The sequence below is a fragment of the Protopterus annectens genome, chromosome 3.part0 (genome assembly GCF_019279795.1).
Source record: "Protopterus annectens isolate FY-2018-M chromosome 3.part0, PAN1.0, whole genome shotgun sequence".
In the NCBI taxonomy this organism is placed as follows: Eukaryota; Metazoa; Chordata; order Ceratodontiformes; family Protopteridae; genus Protopterus; species Protopterus annectens.
The window spans coordinates 1345420226-1345432636 of record NC_056731.1 but is presented as its reverse complement, the minus strand read 5'-3'; the positions used below and the strand labels follow the sequence as shown (position 1 = coordinate 1345432636).

Sequence of the window (12411 nt, the reverse complement as noted above, 5' to 3'; positions counted from 1 at the left end):
TGTCTTTGAGTTGTCTTTGTACATCTAGCATATGCAGGATATATCCTTTTCATTCAGGTAGATTGTGTAGAAGACTAGCAGTTGCAGAAACCGATTCATAGTCAGTGCTGTTGAAATATGGCTTTAAAACCTGGATTTGTCTTCAGTGATAGCCTTTTATTATAAAATAACAAGGAAGATGGTTTACGTGTGAGGTTTTGACTCTTCAACCTTGTGTGCAGTCTGTATGCCCTTCCTGTGCCCTCTGGGTTCTTGATATGTTTATTTCCTCCCACATGCCGTTGTTGTGTCATAAGGGAATTGGCAGTCTTCTAAACTTCCCATGTGTGTACATGCGTTTATGAGCATGCTCCTGCATGTGAATGTCTTGTGAGACTGGTGCCATGTCCTAGATTAATTTCCCTGCCTTTTGTCCTTTCATTGCTGAGATAGGCTCCAGCTCTCCCATGACCCTGAGTTGGATAATGCAGATATCAAAAACTTAAAGAATAGTCAGTGAATTATGTCAATATTCAGCTTTTAGGCAGCTCTTTTCATCGAATTTGCTTGTTCTAAATGTATTCAAAAGTTTTTGCACTCTTGCTATAAAAGTATAGCTCGTATTACACACACAGTGGTATATTAATTGAATATCTATTTGACTAAGATAAAAAAAAGAGCACTGATGCTTCATATATATGGGTGCATATGTGGATGTGTAAAAGTTTTTGACATTTTGAGCAACTTAATTGGGTTTCTGTCAGCACAACTGTTCTTTTTGTCAAGTCCCTGTATTTTGTACTCTTAACGTACCTGTTATACAGGACAGGAAAACATTTTTGCATAAAACTGAGTGTGCTAGTACTCTTTGTAAAATTACTCATGCACTATACAACTGCAAGGCACATCTCACTTATCTTCAGGGCTTCTAAAACAATTGCTATACTACCTTAAATCGTTTTCTTCTGGTACAAGAATAGTTTAATCCTTTGATATTCCTGCAGTTTGTTAAATTTAGTTACTAGAGATGCATGTGTGGAGCCATTCACTTCAGAGAACACCTTTACACATCTATTCAGCATTTATCAGGATACATTGCAACATTTAAATGGCTGTTCAATACAATAGACACAGTGATATTTAATTAGTTTGAAAATGGAAGGGTGTAGTAGCTATCCAGTCTTCCCTTTTAACATTTCTTACTCCTTTTCCTCATATTTCATGCCCATTTGAATACCTCTTTATTCCTGCTACCCTATTTCTGTCTGGCATTCCATTCAATAAATGAAGAATCCACTGCCTTTCCCCCCTTTCATAACATTGGGTGTGAGGAAGCCCTGTAAGCCGGGCAAAGATCCCCTCTATCAGCCTGTAGGAGACTGAATCCAGAGAAGCAGCCTTTGGTAATTAGTGTAGGACAAAGGTATTCATGCTGCGAATTCTCCTGTGAGAAACCTTTGTAGGCATTCCAACTGTTTTAAATGTCTGGTTAGATACATGCCAAAGAAGGAATTGTATTCACTGATTGAGCTGATTATGGCCAAATAGAGTGGCACTATAACTTCCTTGGACCAGGATGCCATACACTTGTCTGTAAGTTGGGCGATGTAGAATGATTTTCTTACTATTTTGGCTACATGTTGGTTGTAGGCAAGATAACTGTCTACACTGTTCCTAGATTCCTTGCTACTTGATAGACTCTTAAGGGCATTTTATTGATGGAGTAATTAACTTGGGTTGACAGTTTCCCAAAGGGCATTATAATGCATTTTTTGACATTGAGTTTTAGGCCATGGCTTTGACACCAGTCATTCATCTGTGTTAAACCCACTTGCTGATGTTGGTGTCTTGGGGGGATCAGTAGCTCCCAATTTACAGTAATCTGTGAACTTGGTAAACCAGAGGCCTTGAACATTAGCCTTGATGTCTGAGAAGTAAATGCCAAACAGGAACAGGCCCAGGCCCAGCATGGAGCCCTTGGGTAGTCTGCTGGTGACTGGGCTCTTGGTGGAGGTGGTCTCCCTGATCCTGACTTCTTGGGTCCTATCTGTGAGCCAACCAGCAATCCAGTGAATTCTATAAGGAGCTTGTCAACAATGCATGAGTGGAGTATTGTATTGAATGCCTTAGCCAGCTCAATATATGCTGTATGCACTGTTTTACCATTGTCCATTGCCTTTCTGACCCTCTTAAAGAAGTCTACCAGGTTAAGTAGGCATGACCTTCCCTGAACAAAGCCAAATTGGGATGGGTCCACTGTCTGGCTTGTTAGACTGATAGGTCTATAGTTCCCTCAGCCAGTTGATTTGCCCTTGTGGAGGGCAGCCACTGTTACAGTCCTCCATTCACTTGGAATATATTCTGTTTCAAGGCTATAGTTGGACTGCCTCAAGTGATCCTGATAGGTCATGTTTTAGACTGTTCAGGAGACAACCTGGATTGATGTTGAGACCAATGGAGAGGGTGTTTGTCTTGGCTTTAGCGAGTGCTGCCAGCACCTGGTCTTTGCTTATAGCTGAGATTTCACCTGGTGGAGCTGGGTAGGAGTGTGCGGGTGAGGTTTGAGCTGAATTCTTCAGACAGTAGATTTGTTATGCCACCCTTATCATTGAACTTGGTACTGTTCACCACCAGTTAAGCACACTGCGTTTTGTGCTACCTCTAAGTATCCACACATAGTTGAAGACCTTCTGACTGTCTTTAGCCTTGTGAGGCTATCCTGACCTCATAGTTGGTCTTGTTGGACTTAATTAGACCTCTCTGTTTCTTGCTTAGTTGTGTAAAAGAGCACTTGTCCTTAAGGAACTTGCTCTTCCCGATTTTGGACATGAGTTTTCTTCAGTAATTATATGCCCTGTTTAGGTTCCACTGGTGGGTGTTGTTTTTAGTGTTTGTTTTGGGTTTATTTCTGGTAGGTATTGCAGCCTCTATGCAGCCCTTCACATGGGTTGGGGGAAGCCTTGAATTTTGAGAAACTGTCACTTGATAGGATGTAGTTTGCCTTTGAATAATTCCAAACTGTTAATGGTTTAGATGGATTTTGTGGGTCGATTTTTACTTCAGATGAGAAAGCTGTGTGATCTGACCTCACTGGTCAGGCCATGACATGAGTGGGAGTGGAGTGGGGTTGTTAACACCAATCTTGGTGAGTACCAGATCCAATATGTCTGATCCTTTGGTTGGAGCATGCACTACCTGTTACAGGGTGTTTGTGTTAAAGTTTAAAAAAACGTGCCTATGAGTGTGAGGCAGTATATATTTACCAGTCTGTAGAGGGGTAGCTGTTCATTGTGTTACCCTGCTGCAGTCATCACATTAGGCTTACCCTGCCGTCAGGCGGTCCTGCAGTCGGCCCAAATTCCAAAGTCTTGGTCCGGCGTCGGTTGCTGTCGCTTCTTCCCTGACGTCAGTGCGCCAGGGGTATATAAGAGGCATCCAACGCCATTTTCTTCAGTCTTTCTTGCCGTGCGGTGCCCGAAGCAGAAGCAGTTCGCAAGTGCCGGTCGGCCGACACCTGAGATTTTCAAATAGAGTTTCAGTCCGAAGTCTTCAAAGCTAAGTACCCCATTGGGGAACCTTTTCTTGCCTCAGTCCGATGTCAGAAAAAGTTAACAATTGCATTTCTTGTGGGAAGCAAATACCTCATAAGGACTTTCATTTTTTTTGTATACCTTGCTTAGGCCCAGACCACGACGTCACTGGTTGTCGGTTTTGTGCTAGGTTCAGTAAGCGAACTATTAAGCGACGCTTTGATTTTGCACGGCACTACTTCGGTAGGAAATTTAATTACACTATGCCGTCGGAGCAACCGACTACCGATGTGCATAAAAAAACGCTAAGATAAAGAAAGGCAGCCTAGATCCAAACCAGACTCCGAGCCCTCGGCTGGGCTGGTCGCCGGTTCTCCGGTTTTCAGTGAGGCGCCTACGCAGCCCCTGGCTACCGGAGAATTGGATCCCCAGACCGCTTCGGATTCTGCAGCAGAGACTTCTAGGCTGATGCAGCCATTTTCTTTAGGCCCTACCGACGACATTGCAGTAGGAGAAGCTGGTGCTGTAGAAACTCCTTTGGTTTCTGAAGGTGTCTTCAGACCGACTACTCTCACAATAAAATCCTATACAAAAGCCCTGTTGCTGATCCAGAGACAATCTCCCAGTGTCCCAAAGGGGCTAAGGCTTCTATGGCTAAAACTCCTGTACCCTCTGAAAGGGACTCCAGAGCACTAGATAGGCGGGGGAAAAAGGTTTACACCTCAGCTACTCTAGCTATGAGAGCACTAAATTGTCAATTTCACATGCTTAAATACCAGCAATTCCTAATGTCTCAAATAAAACAAAAGATGGGCACGCACCCTCAACAGTCTGAATTCAAGGAAATGCAGGATCTGTTGCATGCAGCTGAACAGGTGGGCAAACATACTTTACAATGTGGTTTTGATGCCTTGGAAGCTTCCTCTAGAGCAGCTGTTACTGGGTCTGTTATACGTAGGCATGCTTGGTTAAAGGAACAATCTCTGGCTGATCATGTTAAAGCAAAGTTACTAGATGCACCCTTACAACAGGATGTCTTATTTGGGGTTAAAGCAGAGGAGGTTTTAAAGAAAATGGAGGATAAGGCAAAATCTATGCAGATGGTCAAAGATTTCTTACAAGTACAGCCCCCACGCTTCAGCAGAAATTGGCCAACAAAAAATTGGTCCTTTCCAGCTTCTGACAGACCACAGATGGGTAAATACAGGCGCCCAAGGGGCAGAGGACAAGCACAAATCCCTTACAAACCTCGCCAATGGGGCACTGCAACACAGAAGGGAGGAGAAGACAGGCCACAAACTATGAGAAGGCAAACACAATGACTTATACCTCAAACTGCCAAGCAAAACTCTCTCTACCACTCTATCCTGTACTACCTCTGTGGTGTATTTGCCGGACCCAGACTTTGGAATTCGGGCCGACTGCGGGGCCGCCTGATGGCAGGATAACCCTAGTGTGATAACTGCAGCAGGGTATACACTCGAACATCTACATTTATGGTAGGTACAAAACTGTACTTTAAAGTCTCCTATGAATAGGTTGTTTGGTTGGATGGTGAGTGCCTGTAGTAGGTTTTGGTAAGAGTTGTCAGACTTCTAGGGGCATATATGGTGACCTGTAGCTAGCCATGATATAGTGAGGGACTGTATGGTAACTTGGATGTGGAAGATCTTCATGGTATTTATCCTGTTAAACCAATGTTGAGGTATGTTTTTTGCTAACATAGATTGAGACGTGTCCATCTTTGGCCCTAGTCTGTGCTGTTTTTGGTCTAAATGTGTGGAAGGCACTGTAGCCTTGCACTTCTGGAGTACTTTCTATGGCTTTAAACAGAGTTTCAGTCACATCACAGATGTTTTAGCACCTCTGCCCCCCCCCAGTATTGTGTGATCTCCCTCCCATCTTAGTTCAGTCTTTCTGTCCACCCCTTTCTTTCTACTATGTGGCTAAAGACCTTGCCTTGGCTTTTGAGCCCTTGTTTTTCTTTCAATTTTCACATTTTTGCTACCCTCAATATCTTGGTTGGCTTTCTGCTAGATTCCTTGCACTATGACTTTTATTTTTACCTTCTTACATACTCCTTTCCATCTCTTGTAGGCTCTTTCATTCATCTTAATTACTATCTTCCAGTTCCTATGAAGCTACATTGAACTTCTTGCCCTTTTGCCTGTTCCTCTTACCTTTAACCTTGAGTATTTCGTCCCTGTTTTAGTCCCATATCTTTTCTACTGTCAGTTTATCAATTTTTCTAACTCATTCTTGACTCTGTCTTGTGGAATAATTGTATCTGCTTAAGTCCCATACCCTGTGTTTGTACTTTACCCTTATCACCTTGTGTAAACCACACAGTGGCATGATCACTGTTTTGCTATCTGTGCCTACACCTGAACATTCTTGACCACTGTTTGCATTGATTAGGACCTTTCCCAGCATACAGTCCTTTCTTGTGGGATCCCACAGTACTTGACTGAACCCTTTGTAGCCTAGGTCCTCAGTCATCTACCAATCCTTCTGCTCTGAAGCTTGGAATCTCTTGGTTTGCTCTTGGCAGAGTCAGATAATGCATGAATGTCACCCTCTTTCTTCCATCCATTAATTTATTTTCTCCTCTAGGCTCTCATGCTCCTCCCTTGCTGTATCTGGGGGATGAAGCATTGTATCCGTCCACTAGCATCCCCTCATTTTGTATGTCACTTGTCAGGGCACTTAGCCTAGGTTATAGTCCGTGCCTCTTCTTTGCCCCATTCTTTGTTTCATGTTCTTCCTTTTTTCAGACTTCACATACGATTCCTTTCTTTATGTAGAGTTGACAGGCTTCCCTTGTTTTGATGGCTACAGAAATTCTCTGTCAAGGAAAAAAAGCATTGAGGGCTTACCCTTTGTTTTTTTTGTAATACCATTACCATGATAAAGACAACCATGGTTTAGGGCAACTTATGTAGTTTATCCAATTTACCCAAATAATTTCTGCTTCCGTGCAAATCTTTACTACTTCAACAGCAGTGCAGCTTGCTTGTTAAATTGAGTATTTGTATTTCATAGTTTGAAAGGATGACTGCATGCATCCAGTGCTGTCAGTTTAACTATTTACAGTAACTCCATGAACATTCTCTGCCATCCACAGAGCACTAGGTTAGTAGAGAATGAAAGTAGATTGCTTGACCTTTCTGCTTTATCAGGCACACACTTTCATACACACCTATGCAGATTTATTAGTCAGCAGTCCATGCTCCTCATGTGTTTGGAATGTGGAAGGAAATAGGAGTACTTGAAAAAAATTAACATGAACACAAGGAGAACGTGCAGACTCCCTACAGAGGGCACTATGATGAAAACTGAACTGGAAAATGTCTTGTGAGGAGACTGCTTCTTACTGTGCTATTGTGCCACGTCATGAAGAGAAATTTTTGGTATGATATAAGAAAATGCCAGACCCCTACAAAAAATGTTTTATCCCTGACAAATGTGTCAGTAATGGAAAAAGAGAATCCTTCATTGGTACCATCAGACATTGCATTCAGTATATTTGCACCATGAAGTCGGATTTTTATAATGCTTTCTCATTATCAACAGTTTTTTTATGGGTCTGTATCATTTTGTTGAACAAATAAAATCAGATACCTCTTCATCGAACTTTATCAATCGAAACTTAATCCATCAAAAGATCATTTCAGTAAAGTTTTTCCCAGGGAGAAAAACTAGTTGGCTGTCATCGGGAGTTTGCCCCTTTTCCCCACTGTAATGTGATCTTGGAGTTAGTATATAGTAGTGGGTGCCATATTGGGGGTGTGGGGTGCACAGCCCCCCACACACATTAGAAGGTATGGGGTGTACAGCTCCCCATCTGGGTGGGTCTTAAATTGTGATTTTTTGTAATGATCGGTAGGTTGGCCTAACAATTTTTTAACCTGGGAAAAACCTCGCTGACATGATTGTTCAATAGATTAAGTTTCGATGGATAAAGTTCAGTGAAGAGGTATTTGATTTTTAGTTTGTACGGCAAAATGATATAGACCCTTTTTATAGCTGATTTTGCACAACCTTGAAGGTTCTTCAAACAGTTTGTTGTCATGGAATTCTTACATTTAAACTGTGGATTACCTGTTTTGGAGTATTTTAAAGGGAAAGACTGTCTTAATTGTTAAGCTCCAGACAATTTTTACTGAACACCACTTTTCTGTTCCATTTCATCCTGCTAGATTTTTCAGACGACATAAAGTATTGCTGTATTACAGTAGAGGATAACTAATTTTACATTTAGGCTCTCAAAATGTCTTAAATTGTAACCAACAGCTGTTGATGGAATTATGTACTTTTTCCTCAGCGAAGAAGTACCATATACAGTTGACATGTCAGACTTTTCTTATCTTTTTATGAGTATTTTACTGACTACTTCAGTTCCCACAGCTCACAGCTTTACAGTCTTGAAGGAATGTCAGACTATTTTTCTTTCTTGTTTCATGATCATACATTAAACTGTCATTCTTTTGTATATCTTACAGAAGAACAAGATTTTCTTTATCAGTATGGATTCTCAAAGTAATGAACCCTACACAAGAAGTCATATTCCCAAAGTAATAATTTTCTTGCAAGACATAAAATGAAGGCATACTTGTTATTTTAGGTCATTATATTTATGTAACTGATGGCACAGCTTTTTCACTTATGAAAAAAATTAGCTTGTGTATTTTACAACAGTAATTTATACCTGCATATTACTCCAAAACTGTATTTACCCAAGATAGTAAGATTTTGCAGCATACCTACCAGTCAGAGCTTTACTAAAATATAAGGTAGTAATCCACTGCCACCAACTACTATTTATCAGCTACTAATAAGGTCCTTACCAAAGGGTGTCCAATTTTACTGTGCAATATTATCCAATTAGTTAAGTGTGATGAACAGCAAGACTATTGGAGTGGCTTTGAAACAGTATCATCAAATACATACTAATACTCTAGAGCTTAAATTATCTGTACATAAAACAGCCACAGTTGAAAGGTTTAAAATATTTAGTAATAAATAGTAAAAACACAAGACAATGCTTAATCTGAAGTAGTTAACTTCATTTATCTGCAACCTGTGGGTATTCGGATCCATATCAGTTCCAATCCGGCAACATTTTTCAAGCATCTGCTCCAAGCTCCTCCCCCTACCTATAATCCCTCACATCTCCTACCTTCCCTCAGATTTCGTTTGCCACTTCATGCGTACGCATCGTGGTCTCTATAGCTCCAAGTTGGGTGTAGTAAGTGGTACTTTTTGGTATATATTTAGTGTGTGAATGTAGTCATTTTTTGTTGGTCATCCCTTTCCTCCCCTTTGTCATTTGTCAGTTTTCTGTTAAAAAAAAAAAAAAAAAAAGTTAGGAATTTGTGAGGTAGTGTAGGCCTAAACGTCCTTTGTGTGTGTGTTTGCTGGTTTAGTTTTGGCTGAGTGGTGTGTGGTGATGGCTGAGCAGCTAAAACCAGCATTTAAAAAATGCACAGAGTGTGGCCACAAGCTTTTCACCGGCTGATGCTCACACTCTGTGCGTTATTTGCCTGGGTGTTCCCCACCTTTCTTTGCCGTATAGTGTGTGTGCAGGGTTCAACCCTAGGGCATTGAAAGAAAGGAAGGCAAAACTGGTAGCAAAGGGCCTGCTACCAGTTTCTGCATTGGATTCGACGACCACAACATTGGCTCCAGTGTCCCCTCCTGCAGATCCATTACTGGATCTCATTACCACGTGGCATGGAAGGAGCCTGACACCATAGAACCAATACCCAAATGCCCGGACAAGATCCTTTCTCCTCCCACTGACTGGCCTGGTACGAGGGATCCCCGGTGGATGCTATGGTGGCTGCAGCTGCCACCAAGAGAGAATTGGCTCAGGAAAGTTCTTTGGTCCACCCTCCAGACAAGGAGTCTATGGCTGTAGATCGGTTTGGGAAGCGAGTCTTTTCTTCAGCGACATTTTCTATACGAGCGCTGAATTATTTGGCACATGTCATTCGACTCCAGCGAGACCTAGTCACGGAATTCGCTGTATTGCCCCCCAGAGTCTTTGTCACCAGAGGACAAGCGATTCTTCTCAGCGAAAATGTTGACTCTGAAATCTGTTTCGAACACGTCCATGCGTCTTCTTTCCTATGCCATGGAAGGAGCGGCTGGGACTGGCGTAACTATGAGGCAGCACACTTGGCTCAGACACTGTCAATTCGCAGACCCCCTCAAGGCGTCATTCACAAATGCTCCCTTTAACGGTTTCTCCCTGTTCAGGAAGACCGTTCGTGACACCTTGGTCCAGAGTGAGAAGGACGGGAAGACTCTGTCTGCCATTGGAGTCCGCTTCACTAGTCCTCAAAGATCCTTTTCTAGGAGTTAGAGCGGGAAAAAGAAGATGTGGTTCTGAAAATCTCAGTTTTTTTGGGTCACTCAGGACAACTCATCCCCTAGAGGCAGAGGGGGATAAGACAGACGCCGCCCCAGAGGCAGAAGGGGCCTGAGGAACTTTGGGTCTAGGGAGACCTTCTCGGACAGACCCGCGGCGCAGTCCTGAGGGTTTGCCCGGCTGTCCTACTCTGGAGACAGTTGGGGGAAGATTGTCATTGCACCTAATGGCTTGGGAGTCCATTACGACGGACCATTGGGTGCTCCAAATTGTATCCAGAGGATACCCCATCCCGATGTTCTTCGTGTTTCACTGTTGCAGTCATCACATTTGAGTTATATGCTTGCAGTAGCCCTCAGTTGGCCTGATTATCAAAGTCTTGGGTCCTGCATCGGTTGCTGTCTCATCTTCCATGACATCAGGTAGTCAGGGGTATAAAGCATGCAGCCGACGCCATTACATCAGTCTTTCTTTTCGAGTTTCAGAACTGAAGTTGTTAACTAAAGCTAAGTACCCCATTGGGGAAACTTTTTCTTGCCCTAAACCGATGTCAGTAAAAGTCAATAATTGTATTTCTTGTGGAAAGCAAATACCTCATAAAGATTTTCATTCGTACTGTATTCCTTGCCTAGGCCCTGACCACTACGTAACTCGCTGTCAGTTTTGTGCCTTATTTAAACAATGAACTATTCGTCGTCTGTATATTTATGCTTCTAAATATTTTGGTACTCGATTCAGTTATCCAGATATGTCTTCAGTAAGCCACCCAACTACCGACATTCTGAAAAAACGGAAAGATAAAGACAGAGACAGGCCGCCTAGGTCCAAAGCTGCCGACGATGCTTCTCCTAAGCTAATCGCCAGTTTGCCGGTAGTCAGTGAGGTGCTTTCGCAGCCCCTGATGCCCACTACTTCCGATTTGCAGGCCTCTACTGAGACCCATTCGGAGTCCAGTATGCCGCGAGATGCTTCAACTGTGGAACCTGTGGATGTCTCTGTCTTGGATGGGTCCGGAGCCGCTGTGCAGGCACAGGCTTCTGAGGGTGTATTCAGGCCTACTGACTTGCATATTAAAGTGACGCAGTCTTCTTCTTCAAGGCCTAAAACTCGAACCATGCCTAGAAAACCAACGCCCAGACTGCATGGTCAGGCCTTTTTGCCTAAAAAACAAATGATAAGAATGGCTGTAGACCTTATTACTTTAATCAGGGGAAGCCAACCTTCCCCCTGTAAGAGACCTAGGACATAATTTGCTTATGACACCTCTGATCAGGATTCTGAAATTTCTGTTTCCTCTGACGAGGATTTACCCTTCTCTACCTATGAGGATTCTGATGTAGAGGACTCTATTCCCTCTGCTCCCCCCCTCCCCCCAGAGGATTTCTCTTTTGATGAAACCTTGCATACTCTTAGGGAGCACTTTCGCTGTGAAAGCCAGGATTGCTCTGATTCTAAAAAGAGGCTTAGGGATTTCTTACTCCTGCCCCAACACAGGCCTTTAGCTATCCCCCCTGTACTAGACATTGTTGATGATGGCATTTCGGAATCTAGCTTGGCCCCTGACTCTCTACCTCATGCTCCCAGAAAACCTGATCGATATTATAGGGTTTCTGACTCTCACAAGTTCCTTTTTAAAAATCCTACTGCGGATCCGGAGACCATTTCACAGGGACCAAAGGGCATTAAGGCTACTACTGCCAAAAATTCTACCACCTCTGATAGAGATTCCAGGGCGCTGGATAGATGGGGTAAGAAGGTATACACTTGTGCAACCTTGGCCATTAGGGCCTAAAACTGCCAGTTTCATATGTTAAAGTATCAGCAGCATATTATTGGATTGCTTAAACAGAAAATGATGTTGATTCCTGACTGTGCTGAAAGTAAGGATTTACAGGATTTAATGCATTCTGCTGAACAAGTTGGAAAACATACTTTGCAATGTACTTTTGATTCACTAGAGGCATCTTGCAGAGCTGCTGTCACCGGGTCTGTACTTAGAAGACATGCTTGGCTTAAGGAGCAGTCTTTGCCAGATCATGTTAAAGCTAAATTGCTGGATGCTCCCTTAAATCAGGACCACCTGTTTGACAACAAAGCAGAAGTAGTATTTAAAAAGATGGATGCAAAAGCTAAATCTATGCTAACTGTTAATGATTTTGTACAAGTACAGCCTCCAAGATTTAGTAGGCATTGGCCCTCTAAGAATTGGTCTTTTCCTGCCTCTTCCAGGCCTTCTCAGTCCAAACCCAGAACCAGCAGAGCACCCAGGCTTCAGTCCCAGGGTATGCACAGGACTAAGCAGTGGGGGGCTCCCACTTCCAAATCAGGGAGTAGTAAGACTCCCCCTATGGTAAACTGTCTCAGTGATTTAGCTTTAAAACTTTCAAGCCCTTCTCAACTGACTGCTCCTTTAAGGGGAAAGATTGCTCTGCAGGCAAAAAACTGGGAACTCATTACCCAGGACAAATGGATTTTAAATGTAGTTTCCCAAGGATACAGATTTCACTTCCACACATTACCTACCCCAAA

General features: G+C 42.8%; 1 protein-coding gene across 1 annotated transcript in view; it reads left to right on the top strand.

The window, feature by feature from the left end:
* TRAPPC8 (trafficking protein particle complex subunit 8) overlaps nucleotides 1-12411 on the top strand; it is a 3178250-nt gene that overhangs the window by 609164 nt on the left and 2556675 nt on the right. The gene's annotated exons all lie outside the window — the stretch shown is intronic.